General features: G+C 40.0%; 1 long non-coding RNA gene across 1 annotated transcript; it reads right to left on the reverse strand.

The window, feature by feature from the left end:
* Window positions 1-1,178: 1,178 nt before the first annotated feature.
* On the reverse strand, window positions 1,179-15,387 carry LOC114147114 (uncharacterized). Its single transcript, XR_003596025.1, has 3 exons — window positions 15,183-15,387; window positions 10,452-10,546; window positions 1,179-1,904 (listed from the first exon to the last, which is right to left on the reverse strand). It is a non-coding gene; the product is annotated as an uncharacterized LOC114147114 (long non-coding RNA).
* Window positions 15,388-19,289: the final 3,902 nt, after the last annotated feature.

The raw sequence follows: 19,289 nt of genomic DNA on the forward strand, positions 1-19,289 counted from the left end.
GCATCACGAAGACCAAGGAACACAGCAGACTTGTCAACAATAAAGTTCTGGAGAAGATTAAAACAGGGATAAGGAATAAAACATTAACCTAAATGTTGAAGTGCTCTGTTCAATCCATCAACCGTAGTTGTAAAGAGCATGAAAAACTGCCCAAATATGGCTGTACACCAAAACAGACAGGTCTGGACAAGGAGAGGATTAATCAGAGAAGCAGCTAAGAAGCTCGTTTAACTCAAACATCGATACGCCGCATAAATCTGGAAAAAAGGGGAACAAAGGGAGCAACAGGAAGTCTAGTTTATGGTTTGTTTTAAGCCATTTAAGGAACACAATAAACTTTTTTTCCTACATGCAAAAATCTAAATGCATCAGAAAACTAACTCACATCACCTTAAAGCATTTCTGAGGTGAAACGTGGTGGAGGCATCATCATGCTGTACATGATGCGAAATACTTGAGACTAGACATATTTTTACCTTTCAGCAGAAAAATGACCCCACGGAAAGTCAGACATTTTTTGAAAGGGTTTGGAGCAAAGAATATTCATATTCTATTCTATTGAAAATGAAAGCTTAATCTGAACTAAAAGGTGAGACTTGGTTTTACCTTCAGGTTAATCAGAACGATATTTTTGAAAAAGTCCAGGTCTAAATACAAATGCGAGATTCTGTCCAATCTGACTGAGCTTGAGCTCTTCTGTCTACATGTTCAAAGTTGGCGGAGACAAACCCCAAAATATCTGCAGCCTTAATTCTACATTAACTACTGAGGGTTTCATACATATGTAAGCGACACTAACTTTAAAAATGATGCATCATTTCCATTTTACTTTACAACTATCCATTACTTGGAGCTGATCTGTCAGATAAAATCCTAATAAAAAAGATTGTGCTGGTAATGTGACAAAATTCAAAAGAAGTTCAAACTTTAGCAAAGCAACTATACACACACACACACACACACCCACAGACAATTACACACAGGAACACACAGAGGGTATTTCAGATAGTTTCTGATTCTGTTACATAGATACTTGCCATTTTACTATCTCCACTGAAAGGTTTCTGATCTTCAGTCCTCTTCTCTTTCCAGCCAGTTAATAATATGAACGGTCTCAAATTGAATAATAGGCATGATGGGAAAAAAAAGCAGAAAAAAAAAGTTCAATCGTCATTTTCCGGTGTGTCTGCTTTTGAAAGACATCTGTCTGGAGCTCATCATTGGAAGTGTGAGCCAAGAGTGGAGGTGGAAAATAAAGATCGCAGTGTCTGTTTGTCAAATGCGAAAACTAGTTGGGGAATAAGCCGTGGATGAGCTGAAGATGGAGAGTGAGTCAAAGGCAGAACTTCCAAGCTGGTTGCCAGAGGCAGAAGGTGGTGGGATGTGTCAATCTCGTGACGGGTGGGTGGGGGGAATATGCCTCAGAGCGGTCTTTTAAAACTCTGGGTATCATTTGGGGAGAAACACCCTTCAGCAGAACCACACACAGCCAGTGGAGATCAGGGCTCAGGTCCAGAGAAGGAGCTGGGGCTGAAGCTGAAAGAGACACGCAGGGGATGTCCTTTGCAGGTCTGCAGGGCCTCCAGGCCACACACTTAAAAACACAGGAAACCCCACTCAAAGCTGTGAAGATTCTGTGTTTCATATCGATTTCTCTAGCACGCTGATAGCTCCAGAGGTGATTTTTGCCTTCAGGGACCTTTTCCATCCTTCCCAGCCCACTCACTAGCTCCCCGGCTGGGCTTCGCTGGGCTCTGCTAGACCCCTGGATGGCGGTACGAGCCATGGGAGACGAGGAAGAAGACGAGAGGCCCCCGGCAATGATGATGAGCTGCACTGGGTCGCCAGGTTCAGTCATCCACCAGCCTTTATCCAGCCTTCCAGCCACCCACCCTTGTTTCCATCTGTAAAAAAATACAAGGCAAAGCAGAGTGCTTTTCAAAATCTCACCTTTAGCACTCAGCATCCCTCTGCTCAATGCAAATGCAAATGTAAACACTAACACTTTGATTAAAAATATGTGGGAAGAAAACACCAACTTGCTCTTTTGTAACCCACCCCAAGGCTCTTGCTGCTGCAAACACACACACACACACACACACACAATAAATAAATAAAAAATAAAATAAAAATGCTCATACTGCTGTGTGCAAAGAAAAGCAGCCGTCTCTGCTCCCATGTAAAAGGGCTACATATAAATCTAAATCTTCCAGGTTAAAATAATCACACTATAACCTCTTCATTTGGAAAATAGCGGTAATAATTTAATCTTCACAGAGTTCTTTGTTGAGATTCATCTTGAAGTATTCTGAATGCTGTTATCATGCTAATACGATAAGGTCCTTTGTGTGCTTCTTTGTTCTTTTTTTTTCTGAGGAAAAAAAAATGAATTGCTGGGGCCTCCTTTTTGCAACCGTACACCCACCAGCCCTCAAATTTCCTTCGAACCAGCTACAAAGCATATACATCGCAGTTTGAGTTGCTTGAAAAATAATGAGATACAAAAAGCGGCGGGTTAAACGGTCCGAGGTCAGATATGAGAAGGGTTTTAGTGAATTTCAGCGTGTCATTACGTGCAGCTTTAAAAACTAAAGAAAAAAAAAACCCAACAACAAAAATATCTAAACATAATAATATAATAGCAAAGCAGCCCGAGTCGCCCCTGGTTCGCCCTGCTGGGGAGGAAGGTGACGTGGGGGCGAGATCGGGTGAGCTTGAGGAAGATTCAGACACAATGTCCCCATTGAGGGGGTTCAGGCATGGGTGTTAACTCGCCATTCCTTCACACACAATGGCCCCCTTCCCTCCACCAGAGGCAGTGCAAGGGACAATGTTGGTTCAGGGCAGCCCTCCACGCGGTGTGAAAGAGAAGAGCATTATTAAGATGGGAGCTGAGAGAGGGCCCAGGGAGGGGGGAGGAGAGAGAAACAGGAGCAAGAGTGATATGTTTGGGTGCAGGAGGGACAGAGGAGAGGCGAACACTGTGATCCGTGGCTTTGGACTTGAGAGACAGAAATAAATCTCACAGGCAGCATCACAAATCATGACGTTTGAAAAATCTCTGAAATGCTTTTTAGCAATATTCAGAAATGTTACTGTGATAAAAAAAATGATCAGGGTGCAAACGCTGTGTAAATTTGAAGGTTGTATAAATTCTTCAGGTTTAAAATGAATTATGCAAGACGCATCATGTAATAATTTCCTTAACAGTAAAGATGACCTTTGAAGCACGAAGACATCAGATACTTTCTTTTTATATTAACTAGTTTCTTTTGCAATACTTTAATAACATTAATTACCTGAATCTGTCTGAATAATATAGCTGTCCAAGAAATGATCTTCTAGAGATCATAATGTTAATTTGTTTGTGATTTTTGTTCAATATTTAGCTTTTTTTCCTTTTTATTCTGAACAAGCAATGTTACATTCTTTTTCATATTTTGTCACAAATACAAATATCTGCTTTCATTCACACATATGAAAATACAACAGATGGACTGAATAATATCTATTGAATGTTAACATTAATCACATCCATGTTGTGCAGTCAGCAGTAATGTTTTGTTATTTTTGTTGTTAGTGTGAAACATTCTTTTAAATGAATGTGGCAACAAAGTTATTACATTGATTAATTGTCATCACTCAGCCGTTCAACGTAATGACATAATGTGCTGCTGTTTCGACATTTCAACATTCAGCAGAGTTAAAGAATACAGACGACACATCATAGTAAGGCCAGGAATTTGGATACAAGACCTGAAGCTGGGATAGTTGACCATTCAGGATGCTGCTGCTCTCTTTGTTTGGCCTTACAAGGTTGAAAGACTAAAAATCAGTAAGTCTCGATAAAGTTGTAGAGTGGATTTGCAAGAAGTAGATACATAGATAGCTAAAAACCACCAAATTTAGGGAGAAACCTACTAATAAAATTACCAACAGCACTTAACTGCAGCATGCCTTTATTTTTATTGAAGAAAAAAAAAATTCATGTTCTTATATCTGTCTGATATTTGAGGTGAAATGACAACTAATGAAAGCTCTAAGCTGCCAAGGTTTGACGATTCAAGGCAAAGCGGTGAGTGTCAGCTTTCTCGTTGACATTTGGTTTGAGTTGGTAAAAAAGAATCCATATTATGAATTCAATACAGAATTTCTACCCAACATAAAAGGACAAAAGTGTATCCACTGATTTTGATTTCAAAGTGTAAGGTGCAGAGATTAGACACTTGCAGTATGATAACCTAGAGTAAAAACACCACAGGTAGTGTCAATAATTTAAATGAAAACAAATTTAACATTATCCAATTGTTCTTAGGTAAAAGAAAGAAAAGCAACAACTATTTACACTGCTGCTAAAATAATATAACATTTTGGTTAAAATGTTAACAACTTATATGTGCTTATAACTAAAACTTAGATTTTTGCCTTTCTTGCTCTCTCAAGCTGAATTTTTTTTATTTAGTCAGGCTATCTGCTAAGGTAGCCATTCTGCAGACAAGCCACTAGCAACAGTTAATTGTAAACTAGGTTAGCTTTGTAATGGCGACAAAGACACACTCTTGCTCATGTTTGTTCGTGCCCATGAATAATTAAGAAGCCACATTTGTTTTTGTAGGCTAGCTGAAATGAGTAGAGGCCTTCTTTCAGCCAGTTGACCAGAAGTGTGCAGCAGCAGGTGTGGGAGGGGAATACAGCCCAAGAAAACTCTCGTCATGAAAAAAGAAAAAAAATGCCGCTTTTGAAAGTATAATTCTTCAGTACGTATTAGATTGAGCTCATGCTTGTTGCTTCTGCTCAGTGCAGATGCATTGTTTTGGGAGTGAAGCTGACAGTTAACAAGATGTTGGTAAGTGCATTTGCTTTTACTCTGCAGGTAAATCTCCTTAATCATAATGAAGGGGGGAGGTTGTCATTTAAACCAGAAGAAACTCCCAGCCTGGATGTTTGATGCCACGAGGCTGCATACGTGGTTAGGAGGGAGTTGCAAGAGAAGCTCAAAAATGTTTATGGAGATCCCGTGCCTCTCTGGGAGACTAATAGAATCCTGTGGCTGGAGTGAAAGCTCATTGTGCCAGTGTAAAGGATTACACTGGTAAACTGGTAAAACAGGGGCAAAAGAGCCCAAACACTCTCTGCCTGCCTCCTACGGAGAGGCAACGAACCATTGAACAATGAGGGGGAGAGCATACTGCAAGCTGACTCATTCTATCAAGAGAGAGGAGAAAAACCTCTCTGAGGGGCGGCCAGTTCATATACATGCATGTGCACGGGCAGAGGCACAGAAAAATACCAGCTGCAGATGGAGGGGGAGATAGGGAACAAGGGGACATGTTAACGGCGGCTCCTGTATTGGAGGGTAATATGGGCAAATGATTTCTGTCTTGCCTCTGTGTCTGCATCCTGAGTGACAGTTTACAATCTCTGAGGCAGCAGGCAGGCCCAGCAGGCTGGCTCGGTGGCTCTACAAAATCCCTCATTTCCTAACCTATTTTTCCCTTTTCCTCCACCTTCATCTGGTTTCAGCCCTCTATAATCGCTGCTGTTTTTCTGATGCAACCACACTTTAACTCTCTATTGTAAAAATCACCCTTTCATTTTTTTATATCACGTTTTAAGCAGAGATGCAAGCTTTTATTTTGTTAAACAATACAGCAGCCTCTTAGGTATGTTTTCTCCAGGATAACTCGGTAAATATTTGAGTCTATTTCTGACAGGAACTGTAACCGGAGTAAATTTCCCACAGTTATCCCGAACAGTCTGCATGTAAAGCACAATCCACCTCGCGTTTGCCATTTGGATGGAAACCACGCGGAGCATAATGCATCATCTGCATCCTGCAACCTGCCACACCACACTGAAAGACTCCTTCGCTCTCTTCATCTCTGTTCCTTCAAAGGCAGCCGTAAACGCGTTCAAACAGCGGGATACGCACTCCGCTAACAAACCTCATTAAGGGCCCTATACACACTTTCTCAATGCCAACACTAGCTGTCACACATCTTCCTTTCAATGCACACACCGGCGGCCGCACTGACCACAACAAAGCATCTTTACAGAGCTAATTAGAAAGGCTCTCCCTCTCTATTTTGAAGCTCATCTAAATAGGAGGGAACATGATAATGAGGAGAGCAAGATGAGTTAGAGACTGAGGGAGAGTCAGGCAGGAAGACAGAGCGAGTGTGACGATATTCACTGTTCTTCTATTCACAAGGATAGACGGCACATTTTTCTTTTTTCCTCAGACTAGAATTAAAGCAAAGGGCTCCAGGAGGCAGGGGGACCTGAATTAGTGTGACACCGCTCTGCGAATCCCTGATGCAGCGATGGAAGTGAGCCGGGAGGGAAGTGAACGCTGCACCATTTTGTTTGGTGTGCCATGCCTCATCCAGAGAGGGATAGAAGGGATGTATGGGAGGGACCAAGCCAAAAAAAATAAAAAAAAAGTAGTTAAATATGTGTGTGAACTCATATTACAAACAAATGAGGCAAATCTGATAAAATTATGAGGCATGTTTTAGGACAAAAGCAAAGCCTCTAAAATGTAAATGTGGAAGTCTTTAAGTGATTTGAGGATTTGGGTTTACTTACATTTTCAGAAAATGAGTAGAAGTTCCACTGTGGTCATGCAAACGTAACTTCGAGAGTGAATTTGAGGTGAAACCACTGATGAAACATGAAGCCAAGTTTAACTGAGTGAATGGGAGCAGCAAATTCTGCAAAAATAATGGGAGTAATGCTAAAATTATTTAAAATGTTTGGATTTTGAATAGAAACTTTGAGCTAATGCAATACAATTAATCAATCAACACCACTGCGTTATGTGCAAGAAGGTCTGTTTTTCAATTTCTTTTCTATTCTATTTTCAAAAAGAGTATATATTCTTACAGTAATCTGTATGTATTGTTTTTAGGAGAGAAATGTTAAAAATATTCTCAAAAGGGGCAAAAACACAGTGGAAGTCCTTTACTGTTTCAGTCTAAATTTTAAGTTCAAGTTGAAGTTATGACCTAACTGTTGTCTCGTGAAGCCCGCTGACCCCTGATGGGAGTGCAACGCATTCGGGAGGGAATAGCAGGCGACTGCACCCCCCTCCTCCGTGTCACCTCCCAGACAGCTTGTTAATTTGCACAACTTTTATGCTGCACCGTCTCTGCTTTCTAAGCGTGTGCATGTGCCTATGTATATGTGTGTATATATTAGCGACGGGACTTGACCCTAGCAAGCCGCGGCAGTGTTTCGCGTCTTGCTGGGCGTGGGAAAAAGACGGGACCCCTTTTCACAGCTGCCTGGCTGAGGCCTAGACTGCTTGGGGGCCCCCCTTAATAACCCTCACTTTTCTGTCCATGCACCCCCTTTTTCTCTTGTCCAAGAAACCCCCTCACCTCCCTTCTCCTCTTTCTGTTCCATTCAGACTCCAGCATGCTGTTTCAAAAGCAGGACCCCCTTCCCAGCCCTTCATAAATACATCTCATTATTCAAGCCCTAGTTTGCATAGCGATTCCAAAGAGATCTCCACTCGGCTCGTGAGGCCTGAAGACCCTCAGCCTTTCGGACCGCACAAGTGTAAGTTTCGATTTACTAATCTCCCCCTCCCATGTTAATATTGGTTTTAAAAAGCCAAGTGCACACTTTCTAAACTGTCTCACCGACGACACAGCTGTACCTAATGCCTGTTCTGGGACCAACGTTTAAGTTTTCTCACAAATGAAGCAACGAATCTGCAAAGCAAAAGCTGATGAAAGGACAGTTTAGCATGACGGATAGCAAGAGCTTCGTTGGTCTGTATTCCATCTGTCACTTGCTTTTGTACAGTACCCCTCCTTCACACACACACACACACACACACACACACACACACACACACACACACACAAACTCAAAATCCTCCCCCCTCTACCCCCACGATTGCAACTGGCTGCATTGCATTACTGCAGAGATTTATCTCCTATCAGCCTGTATAATACTGTGGTTATAATTTACATCCACTTTAGAAAACAGCAGGACAGGCTCCTCCTTGCATATGCTAATGTAAAGCTTGGGAAAATCTTGGTGACTTAAAGAGCTCCCCAGCAAATTTGAATAACTGGGGTTTCTATTGAGGCTCCAAGGTTGTGCTACCATGAACATGTGACCTAGACTTGACAATATGCGGTTAACGTCTAATTCCTAATTGCTCGGCTTGTCATGGGAAAATCCTGAGATTTACCATTTTAAGATTTAACAAAAAATATTTTCATTTCATTCATGCATCTTTGAAATCTGAAAGGGCGAAAACATCGAACACAGTGTGTAATTTTGGACTCAAAATATTTGCACACTTTGCTAAAATACGAATGTGCTCTTGCAAATTGTGCCCATGCTAATCACACGACTTTAGATAAGGGGAGGTGGCTTGTCGAGGCATTAGGGTAGAAACGGACAGAGCCACCCAAACACTCTTTCCACATGAGCAGGTCCAAACCCTAGGCGAGCCTCCATGCTCCTAACGGGATAAAGAACTGCAGCAAAGATTACACGGCCACCTCTCCTGCACCTACGGCACACTCTACCTGACAAATGGGATCACGGTGGTTAAAGGGATAAAACAGCTGAATGCAAGAGAAGGAAACAGAACGCTGCGTGTGTCTGAGAGTGAGGAAGGTGAGGGGCGTGATGCACGAAATGGACAAAAAAAAATGCAAATACTTCAAAGAAGAGAGTAATGATGGGATTCAACATGGAGGCCCTGGTTCATTCGTTCAGATCAGGACGTTTACACTGCAGCATGCAGCCTAACGCCGTTACACACTGTGCGTTTCCTGTAGTGTATACAAATGCTATTCATTTGACATTTAGCTCTTATGCTAAAAAGAGCAGATGTCTTACATGATCCTTTTTAATTGATTAGAACTTGTTTTGTTGGGATTATGATATAGTAAATGTACAGAACAGGATTTTCTTTGCAAATGGTGAGTTTTGGTTTTCTATGAGGTTTAAGTGATTTAGATTTCTTTGTCCTAAAGTTTTTAAGATGTAAAAGAGAAAATTGTGTGCCATGTTTTCTTTGAGTAATAGTTTTGAATCCAACAGAAAATCGAGAAATAACAAAATTTCCATTTTGCATCAAAACATTCTTCCCAAACATTTATCTGAAAAACAACGGGAATTTTGATGCATGAAATATATAGGAAATCATAATTTTAGCTGCATTTGGACTGTTGATCACCAGTCAGTTCTGATTAAGGACAAATTGCCTGATTCATCACCAACTGATTGGTAAATCTTTATAACAAAGTTGTTCCTCTTGTTCGCAGGTTATTTTACACTTGTATAATGTTGGTCACTTTGTTACTAAATATATGAAACTGATACAGTGGACGATTTTTGATGCCACGTTTAGTAACTTTTCATGACTTATGGTTAAATGACGTCCTAGGTGAGTCAGCCTTCCTTTTTATGTTTTCAAAAGTAGAATAAATTTCTGAATTACTTTTAAATTATTTTTGTGAAAAGCAGAAATTCCCCACATTTTATTAATGCAGGTTTTCATATATTGTACAGGAGAATGTGGTGCAGATTCAGATCCAAAGAGGCACCAGTAGCATTGAATTTAAAGATACAAATCAGACACTAACTTCAGCATGACTCACTACATACTGTTTAGCTGCTAATGTTTTTTTGTTTTGTTTTGTTTACAGTGCACGATGCACAAAACAAGATTCACTCATTCTCCATTTACTGGACATTTCATAATATAATACTTGTTCAGAGACAGACTAAATTTTTAACTTTAGTTATTAGCCATGCAGTCCTAAGCAATGAGACATATTGCCCAATGAAAAACCGCCACTGGTGACAACGAACGATTAAGTCATTTTTATATGTTACTGATTGTCAGCTCTTTGAGAAATATTGTTCTGAGAGTCCAATAAATATTAACCACAAGGAGGAGGAGGTTCCTTAGATTTATATTGGTATGATCAGCGGTCATAATCTTTCTTATTTCATAAGAATCAACTAAAAATAAGAACCTTCTTAAGAATGTAGGATACAATAAACTAAATGTGAGATTTGAGAGTTTTCATGACTATTTATTTACCTCCATAATTAATGAAAAATGCTTCCAAAGAAAAAACACTGATATTTAAAGGTTTAAGTAGGAAATGGTTTAATTGTGGGAACAAAATGGGAATGTGAGGGTATTTGTGGTGTGAATTCACAAAAAGGCGAATTGAACCAGAGACTTTTTCAATTCATGCTTTCTTCATTTGTCTTTTTCACATTCATACAACTAAAACACCATAAAATGGATAACAATCAGTCACCTGCAAAGCTCTGCAGCAAGCTAACAACTCTAAACAAAATTGTCTTCAAGCTTCCAACATCTCCTGACTTGTTTTATTTGCAGCGGACGTACAACCTCCTGCACATCTCCACTCGATATCATGAGTTCTGCCATTTTGAATATTTACCTGCAGGCTGACAGTCGCTCCTCATCCTGTTTACTGGCAGATTTTCTTCAACGCCGGCTAATGCATCCTTCTGGAGCAGCACTGACAACATTTTCCTACAAATACAAAATAAAACACTCATTATTGAAGCACCGTATATGAGAGAGAGTATTCTTGATTATTTTCACAAATTAATTCATGTATTTGTGTTGACCTTGCCACAATGGGAGTCTGTTGAGTGTGTTTTATATTTTTCTGGTTTCTCTTAATTGTCTACTTCACTAAATAGGATATTATGCATAAAATAAATCTTGCTTAATTGATATAGAAATGTAATAAAAAAATTGGAAGTTACAAAATCCAGAAAGATGGTGGACTAAATAATATTTTTCTAGGCAGTATAATGAAATGTGTGACAGTGTATAAATACAACGATTGTAAAAAAACAAACAAAAAAAACACCCTTTGATCTTAAATTGAGCATAAAATACAAATTGCATAACCTCAGCATAAATTAACCTTCCACCAATTTATATTTGCTCCGACATCAAAACCAGAGATACGTACACAACAACAAAAAAAAACAGATTTGAGCCGTCTTGTTCAACAGTGCACATCAAATACTGTCAGTCATGGTCTAAATGGAGCATGCTGGGACTTCAGGGATATTCAGTCATCTTTGAGGCTTTCCAATTCTGCGCCAAGAATAGATCAAACTCTACAGCCGATGTCCTATTTAGTTATTACAGAGCAGGCGAATGGAAAAACAATTTACTTATAGTGAAACAAATTTGAATGCATCTTCCATGTCCAACTATGACTGAAAGCTTGTAAAAAAAAATAAGAAAAACAGGTGAGCAAAGGCTTTGTTGTGTGATGGACCAGACTGTAGCCAGGGTTTTTGGTTTCAGATTCACAAAATATGCATTTTTACTTATCTTTCTAATGAATGGGTGCTTGGTGAGCACATTTTTTCCAAAGTAAAGTTTGAAAATATGAGATGTTTTATTTCATTGTTTTTTTTATGTTGGAGATGAAATGAATGATGCAGCTCCATCTCTGAGCTAATTATCAGTCCAATTCACACTGCACAAAAGGAAGCTTTGAACACCTGACCCATGACTTTTTTGTTTTTGGTAAATTTTAGTGCCTGACTTGCATCAGCACACAGACATATAGCTTAGCTACAATAATATACAGTCTTATTTTACAAGAATGAGGATATCTATAGATTATATTGCGTCTATGTGAAGCAAAGGTCGTTTTAGAAAAAGTACAGTATTTTCATATGGATAAGGCTTAAAAACCTAGAAGTTGATATGTACCTCAAAACCAAATCCATCCACAGCTGCATGCCTAACGGAGTGTGATTCAGATACCAGGCCTCTCTCCAGTCCCACAAATCCTCCTAAACCAGCCCAGTTAGAAATGCACCTATTATATCAGAGACTAACAGGTCTATTTTGATACAGTTCTTTCAAAGAATAAAAACTACGACTCTCCTAATCAATAGGAATGCTCCTTGGGTTCAATTCTTTCTGACTGTGTTTTACTGAGATTTGTCAAGCACTTGTGATTCTGTGGGCATCATTCTCTCAATGTCAGTTTAGTTAAAGCCACTGGCAACATGGTTCAATGGGCACAACTGGTGGTAGTTGGGTTGCCTTTAGTGGTTAGCAGAAAATTATATAAAATGTTAACTACAAATAAATCAGCTGTGGGGTAGAACTCAATAGCACCAAAAGACAAAATGATGTGTTCTTTCACCATATTGATCATTGCAACAGAACCGTCCCTACAGAGAAACAATGAAAAAATGGCAAGAACTTGCACTATAAACTACAATGGCTTACATCTAATCCATCTTCAATGTTTTAGTTCCAGGCTTGAAAAGCAGTTGGATTTGGTTGCAGACATGCTCTGTGATTAGGATAACTTAATATAATCTCATACTATGATAGTTTTAACAATAGCACCCATTCACAAAAGGTTGTGTGAAAGATTGAAAGAAATGCAGATAAATTGTTTTTTTTTACAAATTTTATACACAAGGCGGCCATTTTAAACTGAAAAATTAGTTGGTTGGAAAGGAACTATCACTCTTGCAGTTTTGACAGCAAGCCAGCTTTTAGTTATTTTTTAGTTCCAATTTCAAAACTAGACACACATAACTCGAAATTTTCAACCAATCATACAAGTGCAATGGACGAGTACATATTTTTGCTTGTTATATTTTTTTATGACATGATACAGCAAACTGAAATATTTCAAGTCCTGTAGAATCATAGTTTTGAGAAATCTTTCAAGTTTGGCCAGTAGTTAAAAAACATTAGTGTTTAGTGAGATAGTACCTCTCAGTCAGTGTGTGTGTGTGTGTGTATGTGTGTGTGTGTGGGCCCCATGTGGGTGGGTGACCATTGAGTGGGCCCACATAAGCTGACTAAGGTCTAATTCATACCTCATGGTTCGCTCTACAGTCCGCTCGATTGCAAAGCCTTAGTAATGTAAATTTTGTCAAATGTACCTAGTCACTACAGAATTACTGAAGACATCTGCGTGCTGGCCAGATGTTTGACTTCAGTGAATGTGGTGCACACAAGGAAACAATGATGCTGCCATACAAAGGTGCTATACATACAGCACACACAGAAAATGAGCTGCGTGAGTTCACAATTACCAGAACTACGGTTGTAATTTCCCCCAATCTGAATAATTTGACCTTCAGGAACAACAAGGCAACTAAAATTGAAAAAAAAAAAACATCCTGGAGAAAAATCTTTTTTCTTTCTCCACTTCTGGGTAGACAAGAGTACAAACACACTTTCATCCCTTATGAGGCTGTAATGAAAACTATCACCGAGTGGACACAGCTGTGACTTGCCTGATCCAAAAATAGTAAAAACACAGAAACAAGTTCCAAGCGACATATGCTACGGCTTTAAATACAAACCATGACAGCAAAACAAGCAAGGAGCTCTATGGACGTCTCAGCTGGGTCTAAAGTGGTTGAAAAGAACAATCTAGTCTGGATCAAGATGTGCTGACATCCCACACGTTTGGCAAACCTGCAACAATATTGCAACATAACGCAATATTTGCATGAAAGCTGTTAAAAGCTGGAAGGCTGCCCTTGTAGTCCGCTGACATTTGGTAGATTTTTTTAGTTTGCTTTCATAGGATTAAACTAAGAACGTCAAAGATCAAGCAATGCTATTTACACCTCCAAAAAGCCAAAAATGCTGCAACAGTGTTTAAATTCCCGAATGAGTATTTTGGACCATTGTAGAAAAGGTACATGTAAGACTCACATTTTGCCCAGAGTGATCAATCTTAAACTATAAGCAATTCACATGCTTATAGTAAAGTGTGTAACCTGCAGATAATCCCAGTTGAGGCCCATTACCTGCATGTGGTCCATATGGAAATGTTGGCTAAATGTTTCAGTATCACCGTCTTGGATATTATCGTTTTAAAGGAAGAGGGCATTCAGACATTACTTGTCTAAATGAAGTCTACACGCACTTTCGGACAAATATGTAACCACAATAACACACGTGACACGTCACAGAAAGCCCTTGACTGATTCTGCTGATGCCAACACCGTCACATGAGCCGTGGTTCGACCAATCACACGAACCCTTTAACTATTTCTGTAGCTCCCTCAAGATATTGCCGGTGTAACACCCACATAGTTATGAGAACTAGAAACATCCCGCTTTAAGGGCGTTCAGGGTTGTTCCCAACACGCAGCACGCCCGTATGTCCCAAAGTTGGACAGATTTGTTGGACATAAACAGGCCGAGGTATCAACGAGTCCAGCAGGCTCAATCACGCCCTCACACACACGCACGCATGTGGCTTCCAGTAAGCGTTGTCGGCAACGAGGATGGTTTCAAATCATCCTGGAGGTAGTTTCACCCCAGCTCCTTCCATCACTCCTCCTGCTCCAGCTGCGGCGGCGCTCACCATCCGTCCCTGCCGATTCCTCCTCGCTGCTGCCCGCCCCGGCATCCTCCTCTTCCTCCTCCTCCTTCACGACGAGCGGAGAGTCGACCGTCAGCTCCGAAGTGCTCGGCGTCAGTTCGTACTTTCGGTTCTCTAGCTTTATGAAATTAAAACTCATACAGCTAGATAACCAAAGACACAATCTGACCCGCTGTCTCTTAAAAGGGCCGCCCCGCAGAGGAAATGCATACAGAGGAAGGATAGATGGAGAGAGCCTTCCTGTGGTCCTTCTGCACCGACTCCCCTCCACCCCCCTTCTCTCTTTCTCTCTGTCTCTCTCAAACACACACACACACATATTCCCTCACACACATAGCTAGAACGGGATTCTCACCATAATCAAACACATTCACTCTTTTATGATTTATTCAGTTGAAACAAAGTTACGCATGTAGGTTGAGGCAACCAAACGCATCAACACTTTTACTTGCAGATTAACTCCACTCAACAGCATGTGCTTAAAGTCTTCCCACCACTTATGTGCTGGTCAGACCTGCAGTTAATGTTACATAAAGGTCTAGAAACCCCTCTGCGCACGGTGCAACCCACCTCTACACATTCAGATGTGGCAGCTTCTTTTGCAGTCCCCCCCACCACACCCCCCCAAATTTCAGCATCAAATATATGACCTAAACTGGCATTACAAATACTATAGCTCAGCTTTTAAAACTCAAATGCACAATTGATGCTGAAAATCATGCATGTTAGAAACACAAAAACGTGTTAATAAGCTGGTATCCTACTTACTTGTTCATTGGGCTAACTCCATTCATTTATGCTCTTCAGGTCCTCCTTTCGAAATGTTACCTAAATTACATCGATAGCTGTATTACCTCCAATGAACTCGCCGATTATTAATGCAACAAAGTGTCCCCTATATTAGGGCGGACTGAGCAGCATCCTGTGCCTCACACATGCAGGCTGCCACTGACTGAGAGCGCACACGGGAAGCTGAGGGGATAAACTCCGCCTCGGATGGAGAGAGAGAGAGAGAGAGAGAGAGAGAGAGAGAGGCGGGAAGCACGGATTATCAAAGCCAACGTGAAAATGAATGCAGGTGTCTGTCAATCAGGGAGCCGATTGTCCCAATTATCCTCATTATTGGGGCTCTAAGCACGCACTGCTGCGTGGATTATTACCAGCAGCCAATTAGCACCGGCGCAGATGGGAACGAATCAAATCTGATTCTGTAATTACATACGTGCTAAAAAAAAGTATGCCCGTTTTTGGAAAGCTGAATTATTAAATAAAGTTCAGAGAGAATATTCGGCTATAATCTCCTTTTCAATCTGTAACAGTTCAGACTGACTTGGAGCTATTTGGAAATATAAAAATGACCAACAACTGCTGAGAAATCTTCATTCAATTCTAGCTGAAACAGGACCATGTTGCAGTTGTCCATCCATCCATCCATCCATCCATCCATCTATCCATTTTCTAACACCCGTGTCCCTAATGGGGTCGGGAGGGGTGCTGGTGCCTATCTCCAGCTAACGTTTTGCAGTTGTTTACATTAAGTTATATATATATATATATATATATATATATATATATATATATATATATATATATATATATATATATATATATATATATATATATATATATATTGCAGTCTACACGTATTAGAAGTAGCAGTTACTGGTGGCCTATATTTTCATGACAATAAGTGATCTGGTTCGTGATGTTTGCTGATACATTATTTCAAAATCTTTTACGTAAATATAAAACACATGCATTATCCCAGATCCTGTAACGCAAAGCGCCAATTTTCAATTTTAATATTACATAACCTGACTGCTCAGTTGCTTTTCTGAGAAACAAGGGCTTTCTGTTACTCTAAAAGCATTTAGTCTCGCTGCATTCGCGGCCAAATTCGTTTGATGATACTCGGGCTTCTGGTGTGACTGATACCTGAAGAGAAAAGATGTTGAGCAGCGATTACAGTGATGGCTTTTGAGTCTCTGCATCTGGCAAGCAAGTTTCTCAAATTAATTTTTTTTTTAGTTTTCGTGTGCATGTGAATTGCAGCAAAATACCAGGACTACAGTTCTTAGTTGCAACGGCATCAAATATAGTAGACGCTACAAATCTGATTATTGCGCCTGAACAATCTGTTGGCATCCTGGAGGCTGCAGCAGCACATACATGCCGAACTGTATTCCTCCATATAGCGTTGCTGCTGCTGTCACGCTGCAGATCTTCCCATTACCACACTGTGGGCAAGCGTAAAACAGGAAGGGAAATTAATCTAGCGCTTATTTTTCTTTTGCTAAATTGTGTATTACTTGCACAGCAGGCTCAGCATTGGGCACACGCGTCCAAAACGACTGCATGCACTTGCATCCTCATCATGCATCTCATTTAACACTCCAGCATGATGGTAACTGTGAAGTTAATAACATAGGAAAATAAACACACACACACGCACGCACACACACACACACACACACACACACACCCACACACACACACACATATATATATATATATATATATATATATATATATATTATTTGTGTCCATCGACAATTAAAGCAACAAACTTCACTGGACGCAGGATCTGCTGTTTGTGATCTACAATCACCTTTTTTAGAGCTTAAAGAAATATACGAAAATGTTTTGGTTTTTGGAAGAAACTTTAGTTGTTATATAATCTTCGGGTAATTTATCTTATTGGAAAATTATACTTTATAGGGTTAAATTAATTTCTCTAAACCTAAAGTTAGTAAAATTTTAAAAAAAATTAACTTGTAGTTTATAGATGTTTATACACACATATGGTGTGTGTGTGTGTGTGTGTGTGTGTGTGTGTGAGAGAGAGAGAGCGTACGTGCGTGTATGTGTGTGTAAAAGAGATGAACTTTCCCACAAATAAGTGACAGAGAGACACCCCTCCTCCTCCCCTCCACCCCCCAACCAGCCCCTTTCAGAAAGGGGGGAAAAGAGCGAGCGAGAGAGAGAAAAGAAAGAAGTCAACATCAAGTTCAACAACGCACCGAGGGGGAATTAACATGACAATCCGGTCTGGGATCCTCCAGGTCTCCCCCTCGCCTCAGCTCTACAGAGTCTGGCGTCAGCCCCGCTACACTTTCCCAGGCTCACAACAATATCTCCCCGCTGAACTCTGCACTGCAGCGATGCCCGGGGCCTCCTCATGCTCCTCATCCTCCTCCTCTTCTTCCCTCTCGCGCCACATCAGCACATGGCAGTGGAGGCCCTCATTAGACGTTGCAGTTTGTTTAAAACTAATTGGCAGGTAAATGGGAAAACCAATGGAAAAAGTAATGTGTGCGCGGATCAAGAAAACAAGATCAGCTGGGGAATGTTTTAGTGTTTTTGGTAGTTCAATATGTGCTTTGTCACGATTGTGTTTCTCAAAAATGTAACCCTGCAAAACCTGGGAATAAATGCCAATACATCTCGCGTCTTTTCAGCCTTTTAAAATGTGAGAAAAGCTTATAATTAAGCCATTTTTTTTTGCCGACTTTACAGCTGAGTTCACATCATATTTCCACTGTCAATCCTGTCCTTTTGAAAGAAGCAAAACTGCTCAACAATAACCATACCCATATGCTAACATTCTTGACAGAAATCTATAGCCACGGAAATTATTATTATTATCATGAAAGGAAAAAAGAAATACATAATTTCTTACCGGATGGAGAGGGGCAGAGAGGAGCTGCGGCTGAAGACAGCAGAGAAAGAGAGAGAGGTGGGAAGGATCCGGGAAGGGTGATGATGATGAAGATGATGATGAGTATAGAGGAAGGAGGAGGGCGGACAGACGGCGCGTGGCCTATCAAATGTGTCACAGAGGAGGATTAATAATTTTTATGCACGTAAAGAGGTTCAAAGCAGACAAAAATAGACATTTCGAGGGTTTTATTTTGAAATAAAGCTTTGGGCTGAGGAGAATTTAAAATGACCACGTGGTGAAGGACGTGGTATAAAAACATCATTACGTTTTTTTTAAAGCATATAGCTGCGTGGTACCAGAATTAATTTATCGTAATCCGTAGTTTAGCCATTATCTGACATTTGATGCATTTGCTGAACTTACATTCATCTAATCTGACAGAAAGAAGCAGGTCACAGTTAGGCTGGATTCAATAGCTTCTATAATTTTGTATCTCTGCTGTCGGGGGGGAAAAAAAATAATACAATTCACTAAAACTCTGAGTGGAAGGCTGCAAACTGCAAAACTGCTGGCCAAATTCACATTATTAAGGAAAGGGAACGGACATTTTATTTGATTTAATATATACAGTAAATATTTATACACATATATATTTAGTTAAAGCTAAAAAAAAAAAATCGTAAGTAAATCATTATTATTATTATCTGTTTTAGGCACTGTGACAAAATGTGTCTGATACTAGTGTAAGTAAAAGACATACATTCAGGGATTCGTTTGAAAATGATTAAAATAAGAACAGCATGTGTGTGTTTTAAAAAGGCAGGACATGTTAACTAAAGCAGAGCAGCGTACAGTAAAATAAGGCAAACTCCATGGTGTGAAACAGCGCCACGCGTCGGTGAGGAAAACACTGCAGACTTCTTCATTTCAGAGTAACCAAGAATGAAACCACCAAACTTCCCAGAGGCAAATAAATAACCACGACAACATCAGTTACAGGCAATATATTTATACAAAAACTGCGTTTCAATGGAAGAACAAAACAACAAAAAGCAGTAGCAGGAGCAAAAACAAATAAATTATCATTGATGTAAAGAAAAAAAAAATCAATCTGCAATTATTACTAAACTGCTTGTTTTTAATCGAATAAAGGAGAAAAATATATTGTTTTATTCTTTGCTTGAGAGGTGCACCTGTTGAACCTGATATTAATA

The sequence above is a fragment of the Xiphophorus couchianus genome, chromosome 6, assembly GCF_001444195.1.
Source record: "Xiphophorus couchianus chromosome 6, X_couchianus-1.0, whole genome shotgun sequence".
Classification (NCBI taxonomy): domain Eukaryota; kingdom Metazoa; phylum Chordata; class Actinopteri; order Cyprinodontiformes; family Poeciliidae; genus Xiphophorus; species Xiphophorus couchianus.